Here is a 17,255-nt window from a genome sequence, read left to right as displayed (position 1 = left end):
AATGTGATGACAAGTGTCACGGAGCATTCTGATGACAAGCTTGTGGAGTATTGTGATGACAATGGCATGGAGCATTGTGATGACAAGGGCATGGATCATTGTGATGAAAAGGGCATGGAGACTTGTCATGAGGAATTTTCAATTAGCGTACTGATGACAAGTTCCAGGGAGCATTGTGATGACAAGTGTATTGACAATTGTGATGACAAAGGTCATGGAGCATTGTGATGAGAAGTCCATGGATTATTGCGGTAACCAGCATCATGGGGCGTTGTGATGACAAGTTTTATGGAACATTGTGATCACAGGGGTTTGTAGCATTGTGATGACAGAGGTCATGGAGAATATTGATTTCATTGTGATGACAATAGCATGAAGCATTAGGATGATGGGCATGGTGCATTGTGATGACAGGGTTCATGGAGCATTGAGATGAAAAGTGGCATGGAGTATTGTTATTACAGGGTTCTGGGAGCATTGTGATGAAAAGGGCATGGAGAATTGTGATGAGAAGGCCATGGAGCATTCTGATGACATGTGTCAGGGAGCTTTGTGATGACATGGGCATGGATCATTGTGATTACAGGGGTCTTGGAGCATTGTGATGACAAGGGTCATGGAGTCTTGCGATGACAAAGCCGTAGAACATTGTGATGGCAGGGGTCATGGAGCATTGTTATGACAGGGGTAATGGAGCATTGTGATGAGAAGGGCATGGAGCTTTGGTCTGACAAGTTTCATGGATTATTGTGATGAGAGTGGGCATGGAGCATTGTGATGACAAGGGCACGGAACACAGTGATACATGTTCCTTGGAGGATTGCAATGACAAAGGCATGGTGCATTCTGATGAGAAGGGCATGGAGCATTGTGATGAGAAGGCCATGGAGCACACTGATGACATGCGTCAGGGAGCTTTGTGATGACATGGGCATGGAGCATTGTGATTACAGGGGTCTTGGAGCATTGTGATGACAAGGGTCATAGAGTCTTGCGATAACAAAGCCGTGGAACATTGTGATGGCAGGGGTCATGGAGCATTGTTATGACAGTGGTATTGGAGCATTTTGATGACAAGGGCATGGAGCATTGGTATGAACAGTTTCATGGATTATTGTGATGAGAGTGGGCATGGAGCATTGTGATGACAAGTGCACGGAACACAGTGATACATGTGTTTTGGAGGATTGCAATGACAAAGGCATGGTGCATTGTGATGAGAAGGGCATTGAGCATTGTGATGACAAGCGTCATGAAGCTTTGTGATGAAAATGTCATGGAGCAATGTGATGAGAGGTTTCATGGAGCTTTGTGATGACAATGGCATGGAGCATTGTGATGCCAAGGGTCATGGAGCTTTGTGATGACATAGGCCATGGAGCATTTTGATGACAAGGGTGTGGTGCATTGAGATGAGAAGGGCAGGGAGCATTGTGATGACAGGGTCATGGAGCAATTGGATGAAATGGTCATGGAACATTTTGATGACAGTGTTTATGGAACATTGTGATGTCAGTGGTCATGGAGCATTGTGATGAAAAGGGTCATGGAGCATTGTGATGACAGGGGTTATGGAACATTGTGATGTCAGGGGCATGGAGCATTGTGATGATAAGTGCATGTAGCATTGTTGTGACAAGGGTTATGGAACATTGTGATGACAGCCGTGAGGGAGTATTGAGATGATTAGTGCTGGAACATTGTGATATCATTGGTGAGAGAGCATTTTGATGAGAATTGCATGGAGCATTGTGATCACAAGGTTGTGGAGCACTGTGATGACAAACGCATGGCACCTTGTGATGATATGGGTCATGGAGCATTGTGCTGACAAACACAGGGACATTGTGATGACAAGGTTTATGGAGCATTGTGATGACAACGATGTGGAGCACTGTGATGACAAGTGCATGGGACATTGTGATGCCATGGGTCATGGAGTATTGCGCTGACAAAGGCATGGAGCATTGTGATGACTAGGGTCACGGAGAATTGTGATGAAATGTTCATGGAGCATTGTGGTGACAATGGTCATAAAGCATTGTGATGACTGGAGTCATGGAGCATTGTGATGACAGGGGTCATAGAGCATTGTGATGAAAGTGCATGGAGCATTGTGATGACAGGGGCATGTTGCATTGGTCTGAAAAATTTCATGGACTATTGTTATGAGAGTGGGCATGGCGCATTGTGATGACAAGTGCATGGAGCATTGTGATGAGAAGGTCATGGATTATTGTGAAGACAGGTGTCAGGGAGCGTTGTGATGACATATGTCATAGTCATTGCGATGACAATGGAATGGAGCATTGTGATGCCAAGTGTCATGGAGGATTGTGATTACAAAGATAATGGAGCATTTTGATGACAAGTGCTTGGAGCATTGTGATGACAAGGGTCATGGAGCTTTGTGATGACAAGGGCATGGAGCATTGTGATGACAAAGGCCATTGAGAATTTTGATGACCAGTTCATGGAGCATTGTGATGACAAGCACATGGAGCTTGCTATGACAGGAATCATGGAGCATTGCGATGACAAGTGCATAGAGAATTGTGATGACAAAGCATGTAACACTGTGATGAGAAGTGTCATGGAGCATAGTGATGCCAAGAACGTGGAGAATTGTGATGACATGGGACATGGAGCATTGTGATGACCAAGGCATGGAGCATTGTGATGGCAAGACCGTGGAGCACTGTGATGAGTAGACCAAGGGTAACTGTGATGACGAGCGTCATGGAGCACTGTAATGACAAAGGGTATGGAGCATTGTGATAACAGTGGTCATGGAGTGATGACAAGGGTCAGGGAGCACTCTGATGACAAGCTTGTGGAGTATTTTGATGACAATGGCATGGAGCATTGTGAAGAAAACGGCATGGGGCATTGTGATGAAAAAGGCATGGAGCCTTTTCATGACAGGTTTCAAGGAGCATTCTGAGAACAAGTGTGAGGGAGCCTTGTGATGACAAAGGTCATGGAGCATTCTGACGACAAGCACATGGAGTATTGTGATGACAAACACATGGAGCTTGCTATGACAGGGGTCATGGAGCATTGCGATGAAAAGGGCATAGAGAATTGTGATGACAAAGCATGTAACACTTTGATGAGAAGTGTCATGGAGCATTCTGATGCCAAGAACGTGGAGAATTGTGATGTCAGGGACATGGAGCAGTGTGATGACCAGGGCATGGAGCATTGTGATGGCAAGACCGTGGAGCATTGTGATGAGAAGATCATTGAAAATTGTGATGACAAGCGTCATGGAGCACTGTAATGACAAGGGGTTTGGAGCATTGTGATGACAGGGTTCATGGAGCATTGTGATGACAGTGGTCATGGAGCGTTGTGATGACAAGGCCGTGGAACATGGTGATGGCACGGGTCATGGATCATTTTTATGACAGGTGTAATGGAGCATTGTGATGACAAGGGCATGGAACATTGGTCTGAAAAGTTTCATGGATTATTGTGATGAGAGTGGGCATGGAGCATTGTGATGACAAGGGCACGGTACACAGTGATACATGTGTCTTGGAGGATTGTAATGACAAAGGCATGGTGCATTCTGATGAGAAGGGCATGGAGCATTGTGATGAGAAGGCCATGGAGCATTCTGATGACATGCTTCAGGGAGCTTTGTGATGACATGGGCATGGAGCATTGTGATAACAGGGGTCTTGGAGCATTGTGATGACAAGGTTCATGGAGTGTTGCGATGACAAAGCCGTGGAACATTTTGATGGCAGGGGTCATGGAGCATTGTTATGACAGTGGTAATGGAGCATTGTGATGACAAGGGCATGGAGCATTTGTCTGAAATGTTTCATGGATTATTGTGATGAGAGTGGGTATGGAGCATTTTGATGACAAGTGCACGGAACACAGTGATACATGTGTCTTGGAGGATTGCAATGACAAAGGCATCGTGCATTGTGATGAGAAGGGCATCGAGCATTGTGATGACAAGCGTCATGGAGCTTTGTGATGACAACGTCATTGAGCAATGTGATGAGAGGTTTCATGGAGCTTTGTGATGATATAGGCCATGGAGCATTTTGATGACAAGGGTGTGGTGCATTGTGATGAGAAGGGCAGGGAGCATTGTGATGACAGGGTCATGGAGCAATTGGATGAAATGGTCATGGAACATTTTGATGACAGTGATTATGGAACATTGTGATGTCAGGGGTCATGGAGCATTGTGATGAAAAGGGTCATGGAGCATTGTGATGACAGGGGTTATGGAACATTGTGATGTCAGGGGCATGGAGCATTGTGATGATAAGTGCATGTAGCATTGTTGTGACAAGGGTTATGGAACATTGTGATGACAGGCGTGAGGGAGTATTGAGATGATTAGTGCTGGAATATTGTGATATCATTGGTGAGAGAGCATTTTGATGAGAAGTGCATGGAGCATTGTGATAGCAACGTTGTGGAGCACTGTGATGACAAACGCATGGCACATTGTGATGATATGGGTCATGGAGCATTGTGCTGACAAACGCATGGAGCATTGTGATGACAAGGGTTATGGAGCATTGTGATGACAACGATGTGGAGCATTGTGATGACCAGCGCATGGCGCATTGTGATGCCATGGGTCATGGAGTATTGTGCTGACAAAGGCATGGAGCATTGTGATGACTAGGGTCACGGAGCATTGTGATGAAACGTTCATGGAGCATTGTGGTGACAAATGTCATGAAGCATTGTGATGACTGGAGTCATGGAGCATTGTGATGACAGGGGTCATAGAGCATTGTGATGAAAGTGCATGGAGCATTGTGATGACAGGGGCATGTTGCACTGGTCTGACAAATTTCATGGACTATTGTGATGAGAGTGGGCATGGCACATTGTGATGACAAGGGCATGGAGCATTGTGATGAGAAGGTCATGGAGTATTGTGAAGACAGGTGTCAGGGAGCATTGTGATGAGATATGTCATGGTCATTGCGATGACAATGGAATGGAGCATTGTGAGGCCAAGTGTCATGGAGGATGATGATGACAAAGGTAATGGAGCATTTTGATGACAAGGGCATGGAGCATTGTGATGACAAGGGCCATTGAGAATTTTGATGACCAGTTCATGAAGCATTGTGATGACAAGCACATGGAGCTTGCTATGACAGGGATCATGGAGTATTGCGATGACAAGTGCAGAGAGAATTGTGATGACAAAGCATGTAACACTGTGATGAGTAGTGTCATGGAGCATAGTGATGCCAAGAACGTGGAGAATTGTGCTGACACGGGACATGGAGCATTGTGATGACCTGGGCTTGGAGCATGGTGATGGCAAGACCGTGGAGCATTGTGATGAGAAGACCACGGGTAACTGTGATGACGAGCATCATGGAGCACTGTAATGACAGGGGGTATGGAGCATTGTGATAACAGGGGTCTTGGAGCATTGTGATGATAATTGTCAGGGAATATTCTGATGACAAGCTTGTGGAGTATTTTGATGACAAAGGCATGGAGCATTGTGAAGAAAACGGCATGGGGCATTGTGATGAGAAGACCATGGATAATTGTGATGACGAGCATCATGGAGCACTGTAATGACAAGGGGTATGGAGCATTGTGATAACAGGGGTCATGGAGCATTGTGATGACCAGGGCTTGGAGCATTGTGATGGCTAGACCATGGAGCATTGTGATCAGAAGACCACGGGTAACTGTGATGACGAGCGTCATGGAGCACTGTAATGACAAGGGGTATGGAGCATTGTGATAACAGGGGTCATGGAGCATTGTGATGACAAGGGTCAGGGAGCATTCTGATGACAAGCTTGTGGAGTATTTTGATGACAAAGGCATGGAGCATTGTGAAGAAAATGGCATGGGGCATTGTGATGAAAAAGGCATGGAGCCTTTTCATGACAGGTTTCAAGGAGCATTCTGACAACAAGTGACAGGGTGCCTTGTGATGACAAAGGTCATGGAGCATTGTGACGACAAGCACATGGAGTATTGTGATGAAAAGCATATGGAGCTCGCTATGACAGGGGTCATGGAGCATTGCGATGACAAGGGCATAGAGAATTGTGATGACAAAGCATTTAACACTTTGATGAGAAGTGTCATGGAGCAGAGTGATGCCAAGAACGTGGAGAATTGTGATGACAGGGACATGGAGCAGTGTGATGACCTTGGCATGGAGCATTTTCATGGCAAGACCTTGGAGCATTGTGATGAGAAGACCATGGATAATTGTGATGACAAGCGTCATGGAGCACTGTAATGACAAGGGGTGTGGAGCATTGTGATGACAGGGGTCATGGAGCATTGTGATGACAGTGGGCATGGAGCATTGTGATGACAAGGGCACGGAACACAGTGATACATGTGTCTTGGAGGATTGCAATGACAAAGGCATGGTGCATTCTGAAGAGAAAGGCTTGGAGCATTGTGATGAGAAGGCCATGGAGCATTCTGATGGCATGCGTCAGGGAGCTTTGTGATGACATGGGAATGGAGCATTGTGATTACAGGGGTCTTGGAGCATTGTGATGACAAGGGTCATGGAGTCTTGCGATGACAAAGCCGTGGAACATTGTGATGGCAGGGGTCATGGAGCATTGTTATGACAGGGTTAATGGAGCATTGTGATGACAAGGGCATGGAGCATTGGTCTGAAAATTTTCATGGATTATTGAGATGAGAGTGGGCATGGAGCATTGTGATGACAAGTGCACGGAACACAGTGATACATGTGTTTTGGAGGATTGCAATGACAAAGGCATGGTGCATTGTGATGAGAAGGGCATCGAGCATTGTGATGACAAGCGTCATGGAGCTTTGTGATGACAACGTCATGGAGCAATGTGATGAGAGGTTTCATGGAGCTTTGTGATGACAATGGCATGCAGCATTGTGATGCCAAGGGTCATGGAGCTTTGTGATGACATAGGCCATGGAGCATATTGATGACAAGGGTGTGGTGCATTGTGATGAGAAGGGCAGGGAGCATTGTGATGACAGGGTCATGGAGCAATTGGATGAAATGGTCATGGAACATTTTGATGACAGTGTTTATGGAACATTGTGATGTCAGGGGTCATGGAGCATTGTGATGAAAAGGGTCATGGAGCATTGTGATGACAGGGGTTATGGAACATTGTGATGTCAGGGGCATGGAGCATTGTGATGATAAGTGCATGTAGCATTGTTGTGACAAGGGTTATGGAACATTGTGATGACAGGTGTGAGGGAGTATTGAGATGATTAGTTAAGGAACATTGTGATATCATTGGTGAGAGAGCATGTTGATGAGAAGTGCATGGAGCATTGTGATAACAAGGTTGTGGAGCAATGTGATGACAAACGCATGGCACATTGTGATGATATGGGTCATGGAGAATTGTGCTGACAAACGCATGGATCATTTTGATGACAAGGTTTATGGAGCATTGTGATGACAACGATGTGGAGCATTGGGATGACAAGCGCATGGCACATTGTGATGCCATGGGTCATGGAGTATTGTGCTGACAAAGGCATGGAGCATTGTGGTGACTAGGGTCACGGAGCATTGTGATGATATGTTCATGGAGCATTGTGGTGACAATGGTCATGAAGCATTGTGATGACTGGAGTCACGGAGCATTGTGATGACAGGGGACATAGAGCATTGTGATGAAAGTGCATGGAGCATTGTGATGACAGGGGCATGTTGCATTGGTCTGACAAATTTCATGGACTATTGTGATGAGAGTGGGCATGGCGCATTGTGATGACAAGGGCATGGAGCATTGTGATGAGAAGGTCATGGAGTATTGTGAAGACAGGTGTCAGGGAGCATTGTGATGAGATATGTCATGGTCATTGCGATGACAATGGATTGGAGCATTGTGATGCCAAGTGTCATTGAGGATTGTGATGACAATGGTAATGGAGCATTTTGATGACAAGGGCTTGGAGCATTGTGATGACAAGGGTCATGGAGCTTTGTGATGACAAGGGCATGGAGCATTGTGATGACAAGGGCCATTGAGAATTTTGATGAACAGTTCATGAAGCAATGTGATGACAAGCACATGGAGCTTGCTATGACAGGGATCATGGAGCATTGTGATGACAAGTGCATAGAGAATTGTGATGACAAAGCATTTAACACTGTGATGAGAAGTGTCATGGAGCATAGTGATGCCAAGAATGTGGAGAATTGTGATGACACGGGACATGGAGCATTGTGATGACCAAGGCATGGAGCATTGTGATGGCAAGACCGTGGAGCATTGTGATGAGTAGACCACGGGTAACTGTGATGACGAGCGTCATGGAGCACTGTAATGACAAGGGGTATGGAGCATTGTGATAACAGGGGTCATGGAGCATTGTGATGACAAGGGTCAGGGAGCATTCTGATGACAAGCTTGTGGAGTATTTTGATGACAATGGCATGGAGCATTTTGAAGAAAACGACATGGGTCATTGTGATGAAAAAGGCATGGAGCCTTTTCATGACAGGTTTCAAGGAGCATTCTGAGAACAAGTGTCAGGGAGCCTTGTGATGACAAATGTCATGGAGCATTGTGAAGAAAAGCACATGGAGTATTGTGATGACAAGCACATGGAGCTTGCTATGACAGGGGTCATGGAGCATTGCGATGACAAGTGCATTGAGAATTGTGATGACAAAGCATGTAACACTTTGATGAGAAGTGTCATGGAGCATTCTGATGCCAAGAACGTGGAGAATTGTGATGACAGGGACATGGAGCAGTGTGATGACCAGGGCATGGAGCATTGTGATGGCAAGACCGTGGAGCATTGTGATGAGAAGACCATGGATAATTGTGATGACAAGCGTCATGGAGCACTGTAATGACAAGGGGTTTGGAGCATTGTGATGACAGGGGTCATGGAGCATTGTGATGACAAGGTCGTGGAGCATTGTGATGAGAAGAGCATGGATAACTGTGATTACGAGCGTCATGGAGCACTGTAATTAAAAGGGATATGGAGTATTGTGATGACAGGGGTCATGGAGCATTGTGATGACTGGGGACATGGAGCACTGTGATAACCAGGTCATGGAGCATTGTGATGGCAAGACAGTGGAGCACTGTGATGAGAAGACCATGGATAATTGTGATGACGAGCATCATGGAGCACTGTAATGACAAGGGGCATGGAGCATTGTGATGACAGGTGTCATGGAACATTTTGATGACAGGGTTCATGGATCATTGTGATGACAAGTGTCACGGAGCATTCTGATGACAACCTTGTGGAGTATTGTGATGACAATGGCATGGAGCATTGTGATGAAAAGGGAATGGAGTTTTGTCATGACAGTTTTCAATGAGCATACTGATGACAAGTTCCAGGGAGCATTGTGAGGACAAGTGTATTGAGAATTGTGATGACAAAGGTCATGGAGCATTGTGATGAGTAGGTCATGGACTATTGTGAAGACAGGTGTCAGGGAGCATTGTGATGAGATATGTCATGGTCATTGCGATGACAATGGAATGGAGCATTGTGATGCCAAGTGTCATGGAGGATTGTGATGACAAAGGTAATGGAGCATTTTGATGACAAGGGCTTGGAGCATTGTGATGACAAGGGTCATGGAGCTTTGTGATGACAAGGGCATGGAGCATTGTGATGACAAGGGCCATTGAGAATTTTGATGACCAGTTCATGAAGCATTGTGATGACAAGCACATGGAGATTGCTATGACAGGGATCATGGAGCATTGCGATGACAAGTGCATAGAGAATTGTGATGACAAAGCATGTAACACTGTGATGAGAAGTGTCATGGAGCATAGTGATGCCAAGAACGTGGAGAATTGTGATGACACGGGACATTGAGCATTGTGATGACCAAGGCATGGAGCATTTTGATGGCAAGACCGTGGAGCATTGTGATGAGAAGACCATGGGTAACTGTGATGATGAGCGTCATGGAGCACTGTAATGACAAGGGGTATGGAGCATTGTGATAACAGGGGTCATGGAGCATTGTGATGACAAGGGTCAGGGAGCATTCTGATGACAAGCTTGTGGAGTAGTTTGATGACAATGGCATGGAGCATTGTGAAGAAAACGGCATGGGGCATTGTGATGAAAAAGGCATGGAGCCTTTTCATGACAGGTTTCAAGAAGCATTCTGAGAACAAGTGTCAGGGAGCCTGGTGATGACAAAGGTCATGGAGCATTGTGACGACAAGCACATGGAGTATTGTGATGACAAGCACATGGAGCTTGCTATGACAGGGGTCATGGAGCATTGCAATGACAAGTGCATTGAGAATTGTGATGACAAAGCATGTAACACTTTGATGAGAAGTGTCATGGAGCATTCTGATGCCAAGAACGTGGAGAATTGTGATGACAGGGACATGGAGCAGTGTGATGACCAGGGCATGGAGCATTGTGCTGGCAAGACCGTGGAGCATTGTGATGAGAAGACCATGGATAATTGTGATGACAAGCGTCATGGAGCACTGTAATGACAAGGGTTTTGGAGCATTGTGATGACAGGGTTCATGGAGCATTGTGATGACAGTGGTCATGGAGCGTTGTGATGACAAGTGTCATGGAGCATTTTGATGACAAGGGCGTGGAACATTGTGATGAGAAGAGCATGGATAATTGTGATTACGAGCGTCATGGAGCACTGTAATGAAAAGGGGTATGGAGTATTGTGATGACAGGGGTCATGGAGCATTGTGATGACTGGGGACATGGAGCATTGTGATAACCAGGTCATGGAGCATTGTGATGGCAAGACAGTGGAGCACTGTGATGAGAAGACCATGGATAATTGTGATGACGAGCATCATGGAGCACTGTAATGACAAGGGGCATGGAGCATTATGATGACAGGTGTCATGGAACATTTTGATGACAGGGTTCATGGATCATTGTGATGACAAGTGTCACGGAGCATTCTGATGACAAGCTTGTGGAGTATTGTGATGACAATGGCATGGAGCATTGTGATGAAAAGGGCATGGATCATTGTGATGAAAAGGGCATGGAGACTTGTCATGACAATTTTCAATGAGCATACTGATGACAAGTTCCAGGGAGCATTGTGATGACAAGTGTATTGAGAATTGTGATGGCAAAAGTCATGGAGCATTGTGATGAGAAGTCCATGGATAATTGTGGTAACCAGCATCATGGGGCGTTGTGATGACAAGTTTTATGGAACATTGTGATCACAGGGATTTGGAGCATTGTGATGACAGAGGTCATGGAGAATTTTGATTTCATTGTGATGACAATAGCATGAAGCATTATGATGATGGGCATGGTGCATTGTGATGACAGGGTTCATGGAGTACTGAGATGAAAAGTGGCATTGAGTATTGTTATTACAGGGGTCTTGGAGCATTGTGATGAAAAGGGCATGGAGCATTGTGATGAGAAGGCCATGGAGCATTCTGATGACATGCGTCAGGGAGCTTTGTGATGACATGGACATGGAGCATTGTGATTACAGGGGTCTTGGAGCATTGTGATGACAAGGGTCATGGAGTCTTGCGATGACAAAGCCGTGGAACATTGTGATGTCAGGGGTCATGGAGCATTGTTATGACAGTTATAATGGAGCATTGTGATGAGAAGGGCATGGAGCATTGGTCTGAAAAGTTTCATGGATTATTGTGATGAGAGTGGGCATGGAGCATTGTGATGACAAGTGCACGGAACACAGTGATACATGTGTCTTGGAGGATTGCAATGACAAAGGCATGGTGCATTGTGATGAGAAGGGCATCGAGCATTGTGATGACAAGCGTCATGGAGCTTTGTGATGACAACGTCATGGAGCAATGTGATGAGAGTTTTCATGGAGCTTTGTGATGACAATGGCATGCAGCATTGTGATGCCAAGGGTCATGGAGCTTTGTGATGACATAGGCCATGGAGCATTTTGATGACAAGGGTGTGGTGCACTGTGATGAGAAGGGCAGGGTGCATTGTGATGACAGGGTCATGGAGCAACTGGATGAAATTGTCATGAAATATTTTGATGACAGTGTTTATAGAACATTGTGATGTCAGGGGTCATGGAGCATTGTGATGAGAAGTCCATGGATAACTGTTATAACCAGCATCATGGGGCATTGTGATGAACAGATTTATGGAACATTGTGATCAGAGGGGTTTGGAGCATTGTGATGACAGAGGTCGTGGAGAATATTGATTTCATTGTGATGACAATAGCATGTAGCATTATGATGATGGGCATGGTGCATTGTGATGACAGGGTTCATGGAGCATTGAGATGAAAATTGGCATGGGGTATTGTTATTACAGGGGTCTTGGAGCATTGTGATGAAATTGGCATGGAGCATTGTGATGAGAAGGCCATGGAGCATTCTGATGACATGCGTCAGGGAGCTTTGTGATGACATGTGCATGGAGCATTGTGATTACAGGGGTCTTGGAGCATTGTGATGACAACGGTCATGGAGTCTTGTGATGACAAAGGCAGGGGTCATGGAGCATTGTTATGACAGGTGTAATGGAGCATTGTGATGACAAGTGCATGGAGCATTGTGATGACAAGGTGATGTAGCATTTTGCTGACACAGGCATGGAGAATTGTGATGACTAGGGAATGGAGCATTGTGAGGACAAGAGTCCCGGATCATTGTGTTGTCAGGTGTCATGGACGTTGTGATGACAGTGGTCATGGAGCATTGTGATGATATGTGGCATGGAGCATTATGGTGAGAAGGTCATGGAGTATTGGGCTGAAAATGTACATGGAGTATTGTGATGACAGGGGTCATGGAGCATTGTGATGATAAGGGAATGGAGCATTTTGATGACAATATCCTGGAGTATTTTGATGAGAAGACCATGGATCCTTGTGATGACAAGTCTCATGGAGCATTCTGATGAAACGAGGAATGGAGCATTGTGATTACAGGTGTCTTGGAGCATTGTGATGACAATGGCATGGAGCATTGTGATGAGAAGGCCATGGAGCATTCTCATGACATTTGTCATGGAGCTTTGTGATGACAAGGGCAAGGAGCATTGTTATTGCAGGTGCCTTGGAGCCTCGTGATGAAAAGGGCATGGATCATTGTGATGAAAAAGGCATGGAGCCTTGTCATGAAAGGGTTCAAGGAGCATTCTGACGACAAGTGTCAGGGAGCATTGTGATGACAAGGGTATTGAGCATTGTGATGACAAATGTCATTGAGCATTGTGATGAGAAGGCCATGGATAATTGTGATGACGAGCATCATGGGGCATTGTGATCACAAGTGTTATGGAACATTGTGATCACAATGGTTTGGAGCATTGTGATGACAGAGGTCATGGAGCATTTTGATTTCATTGTGATGACAATAGAATGAAGCATTATGATGATGGGCATGGTGCATTGTGATGACAGGTTTCATGGAGCATTGTGATGAAAAGGGGCATGGAGCATTGGTCTGAGATGTTTCATGGATTATTGTGATGACATTGGGCATGGCACATTGTGATGACAAGGGCATGGAGCATTGTGATGACAAGTTCATGGAGTATTGTGAAGACAGGTGTCAGGGAGCATTGTGATGACATATTTCATGTTCCATTGTGATGACAATAGCACGGAGCATTGTGATGCCAAGTGTCATGGAGGATTGTTGTGACAAAGGTAAAGGAGCATTGTGATGACAAGGGCATGGAGCATTGTGATGACAAGGGCCACTGATAATTTTTATTTCCAGGTCGTGAAACATTGTGATGACAAGCACATGGGGCTTCCTATGATAGGGGTCATGGAGCATTGCGATGACAAGTGCATGGAGTATTGTGATGCCAAGGGCATATAACATTGTGATGAGAAGCGCCATGGAGCATTGTGATGACAAGGACGAGGAGAATTGTGAGGACAAGGGACATTGAGCTGTGAGAAGACCAGGGCATGGAGCATTGTGATGGCAAAACTGTGGAGCATTGTGATGAGAAGACCTTGGGTAATTGTGATGACGAGCATCATGGAGCACTGTAATGACAAGGGGCATGAAGCACTGTGATGACAGGTGTCAGGGAGCATTGTGATGACAGGGGTCATGGAGCATTGTAATGACAAGAGCATGTAATGTTGTGATGAGAAGTGTCATGTAGCATCGTGATGACAAGGACGAGGAGAATTGTGATGACAAGGGAAATGGAGCATTGTGATAACTAGGCATGGTGCAATGTGATGACAGGGGTCATGGAGCATTATTATGACAAGGGCCATGGTGCATTCTGACACAAGATATCACTTACGAGGGGAATGTAAACATGGCTACATATGAACTGTATTAGGAAATAGAACAGTGTCTCAGATTTAGAAAACACTCTTATGCATGCTTAAGGGGAAAGGAGAGGTGGGGAGATGCACAAAACCAGAGTTTGATATTAGCACAGGTACCGTTCCATAATCCAAATATAGAATAGACAAGAACTACTTCTTCCGTAGTGAACGGGACTCAAAATCCCTATTTCCAGGAGAGGAATATATCTGACTAGTTAGAATCTTAAAACCAATGTATTTATATGTCTCTGTAAGGGAATCAAGTTTGTCTAGACCGGCAAAAACAAGTAAGGGAAAATCAGCTCAACCCCATTATAAAACTGAATTTCAAAAAAAAAAAATTAAAAAACAGCGATATTCTTACACAATTCCTTCAAGGGCTCTGATGCAACCTGGAATGACACAATCTACAACGACAGCAGGAAGAGACATAAGGCAGGACACATGGGACTCAGGGGATTGGTGAGATTGGCGGAGAAAATGAAGGCCATTTAATGCCCTAATGCATGCCACCAATTCGATGGGTCCCAACTCTCCTGGTTGAAGGTAATATTACTACAGCTATAACATGGACGGGAAACCAAGAGAGTGGACACCCTCTGAATAAAAAAGGTTTCTAAAACTCAATGAACAGTCCCTCTCCTGGTGCTCCGTTTTGACTTTCCAACTACTTTACTATAAATCTCCCAACGTGAAGAGACAGCCCCTTTAACCTCCTGGTTCCCACTAGTTGCCAATTTGGCTAAGGATGAAAGGGAAAAGGGAGAACCAAAGAGAGAGTAGCTGTTAGGCATTTGGACAGGCAAATGACACTCTAATTTGCCGGCAGGAAGAAGAATTATCCAAACTCTTAGCCACCCACCAGGAACCAGTATAGGTCGTGAAGCAAAATTTTGGACTTGCGTTCAGCTCACAAAAACGAGTTGAAAAATGGAGAACAGGGGCAAAGCAATTCACAAACGGGCAGAGTAATAAAGGACAACAATCGTCCAAAAATCTGTTGAGTAAAGGAAACGAGGCGGACATGAATGCGAGGAAGAATAGCAGGAAACAGATTTCAAGAGGTACGTTGGAATCACCTGCAAAGCACAGGAAGAGGGACACAACTTCGACAATGATGCACTTGGCCAAAATGGGCGTATGCGATTTCTCCTGAATATATTCTGGAGAAAATGCATACGCCCTTTTTGGCCAAGCAAGCAAGCGTGCAACACAAATCGGCACTACAAAGAAGTGTCACTTCCCACCTGTCAAAACGGACATCCACAAAATGTGTAAAAACCAGAAAGGCAAGACAGGCACTGGAGAAGAGGGAGCCTTGTTATGCTGATGTGCGGGATGTAAATTGCCAACTGCCTCACTGGAGGAGTGCATTGAGTTACCTAAAAAAAGTAAACAACAGAGCTACAGAGCCAAGGGCACTTCCTTTCTAGGGAATATACCTTGGGAAAACTGAAAATCAATACGACAGAGCCACCCACTAACTTAGGGCTGCACTGCTTACAAGAACCTCAACTTGGGTACACCTTAAATATCCCAGGAAATATAAAAATGGTTTAAAAGATTGTGGTACTTACGTACGATAGAATATCCCACAGCCATGAAATCAATGTCATAAGACCAGTAGCAGCAAAGTGAGTGGATTCAGGTACGATGATTCTAAGTGAAATAAGTCACACAGAAAAAGAAAATTATCATAAGATATCACTTATGAAGATCCTGTAAACATGGATAAACATGAACTGAGTTAGGAAAGAGAACAGAGTCTCACATTTAGAAAACACTCTTATGCCCGCTGAAGGGGCAAGGAGAGGTGGGGTGATGCATAAAACCAGAGTTTGATATAAGCACAGGTACCATTCCAAAAAACAACATGGAATAGACAAGACCTACACCTTCCTCATTGAAAGGGACTCAAAATTCCATATTTTGCGAAGAGGAATATATCTGACTAGTAAGAATTTTAAAACCTATTTATTGATATGTCTCTGTAAGGGAATCAAGTGTGGCTAGACTGGCATAAACATGGCAGTGAAAATCAGCTCAAACCCACTATAAAAAGGAATTTCAAAAAGAAAACCAAAAAACAGGGAAATTCTTTACAATTCCTTCAGGGTCTCCGATGAAACCAGGAATGACCCTGTCTACAATGACAGCTGGATGTGGCATAAGGCTGGACACTTGGGACTGAGAGGATTGGTGAGATTGGGTGAGCAAATGCAGACCCTTTAAAGCAAAAATGGATGGCCCCCATTCCATGTGTCCCAAATCTGCAGGTTGGAGGGAATATTACTATAGCTATAACATGTAAGGGAAACCTAGAGAATGGACACAAGGTGAATACGAAAGGTTTCTAAAACTCAACGAATAGTCCCTCTCCTGATGCTCCGGTGTGAATTTCCAACTGCTTTAATATCAATCTCCCAACTTGGAGAGAAAGCCCCTTTAACCTACTGGTTCGCACATGTTGCCAATTTGGCAGAGGATGGAAGGGAAGAGGGAGAACCAAAGAAAGAGTAGCTGTTAGGCATTTGGACGGGCACATGTCATTCTAAATTCCCGGCAGGAAGAAGAATTAACCAAAATCTCAGCGACCCACCGGGAAGCAGTATAGGTCCTGAACCAAAATTTTGGACTTTCCTTCAGCTAACAAAAAACGAGTTAAAAATGGAGCTCAGGGGCACAGCAATTCACAAACTGGAAGAGTAATAAAGGACAATTATCATCCAAAAATCTGTTGAGGGAAGGCAACGAGGCGGACTTGAAAGCGAGGCAGAATAGCAGGAAACAGATTTCAAGAGGTACGTTGGAATCGCCTTTAAAGCACAGGAAGTGGGGCACAACTTCGACAATGATGCACTTGGCCAAAAAGGGCCTATGCGTTTTCTCCTGAATATATTCAGGAGAAAACGCATAGGCCCTTTTGGGCCAAGCAAGCAAGCGGGCAATGCAAATCTGCACTACA

The sequence above is a fragment of the Mesoplodon bidens genome (genome assembly GCF_964165515.1).
Source record: "Mesoplodon bidens genome assembly, contig: HAP1_SCAFFOLD_33, whole genome shotgun sequence".
NCBI classification, from domain to species: domain Eukaryota; kingdom Metazoa; phylum Chordata; class Mammalia; order Artiodactyla; family Ziphiidae; genus Mesoplodon; species Mesoplodon bidens.
The sequence above is the reverse complement of the archived record's forward strand: the minus strand, read 5'-3'. Positions refer to the sequence as shown.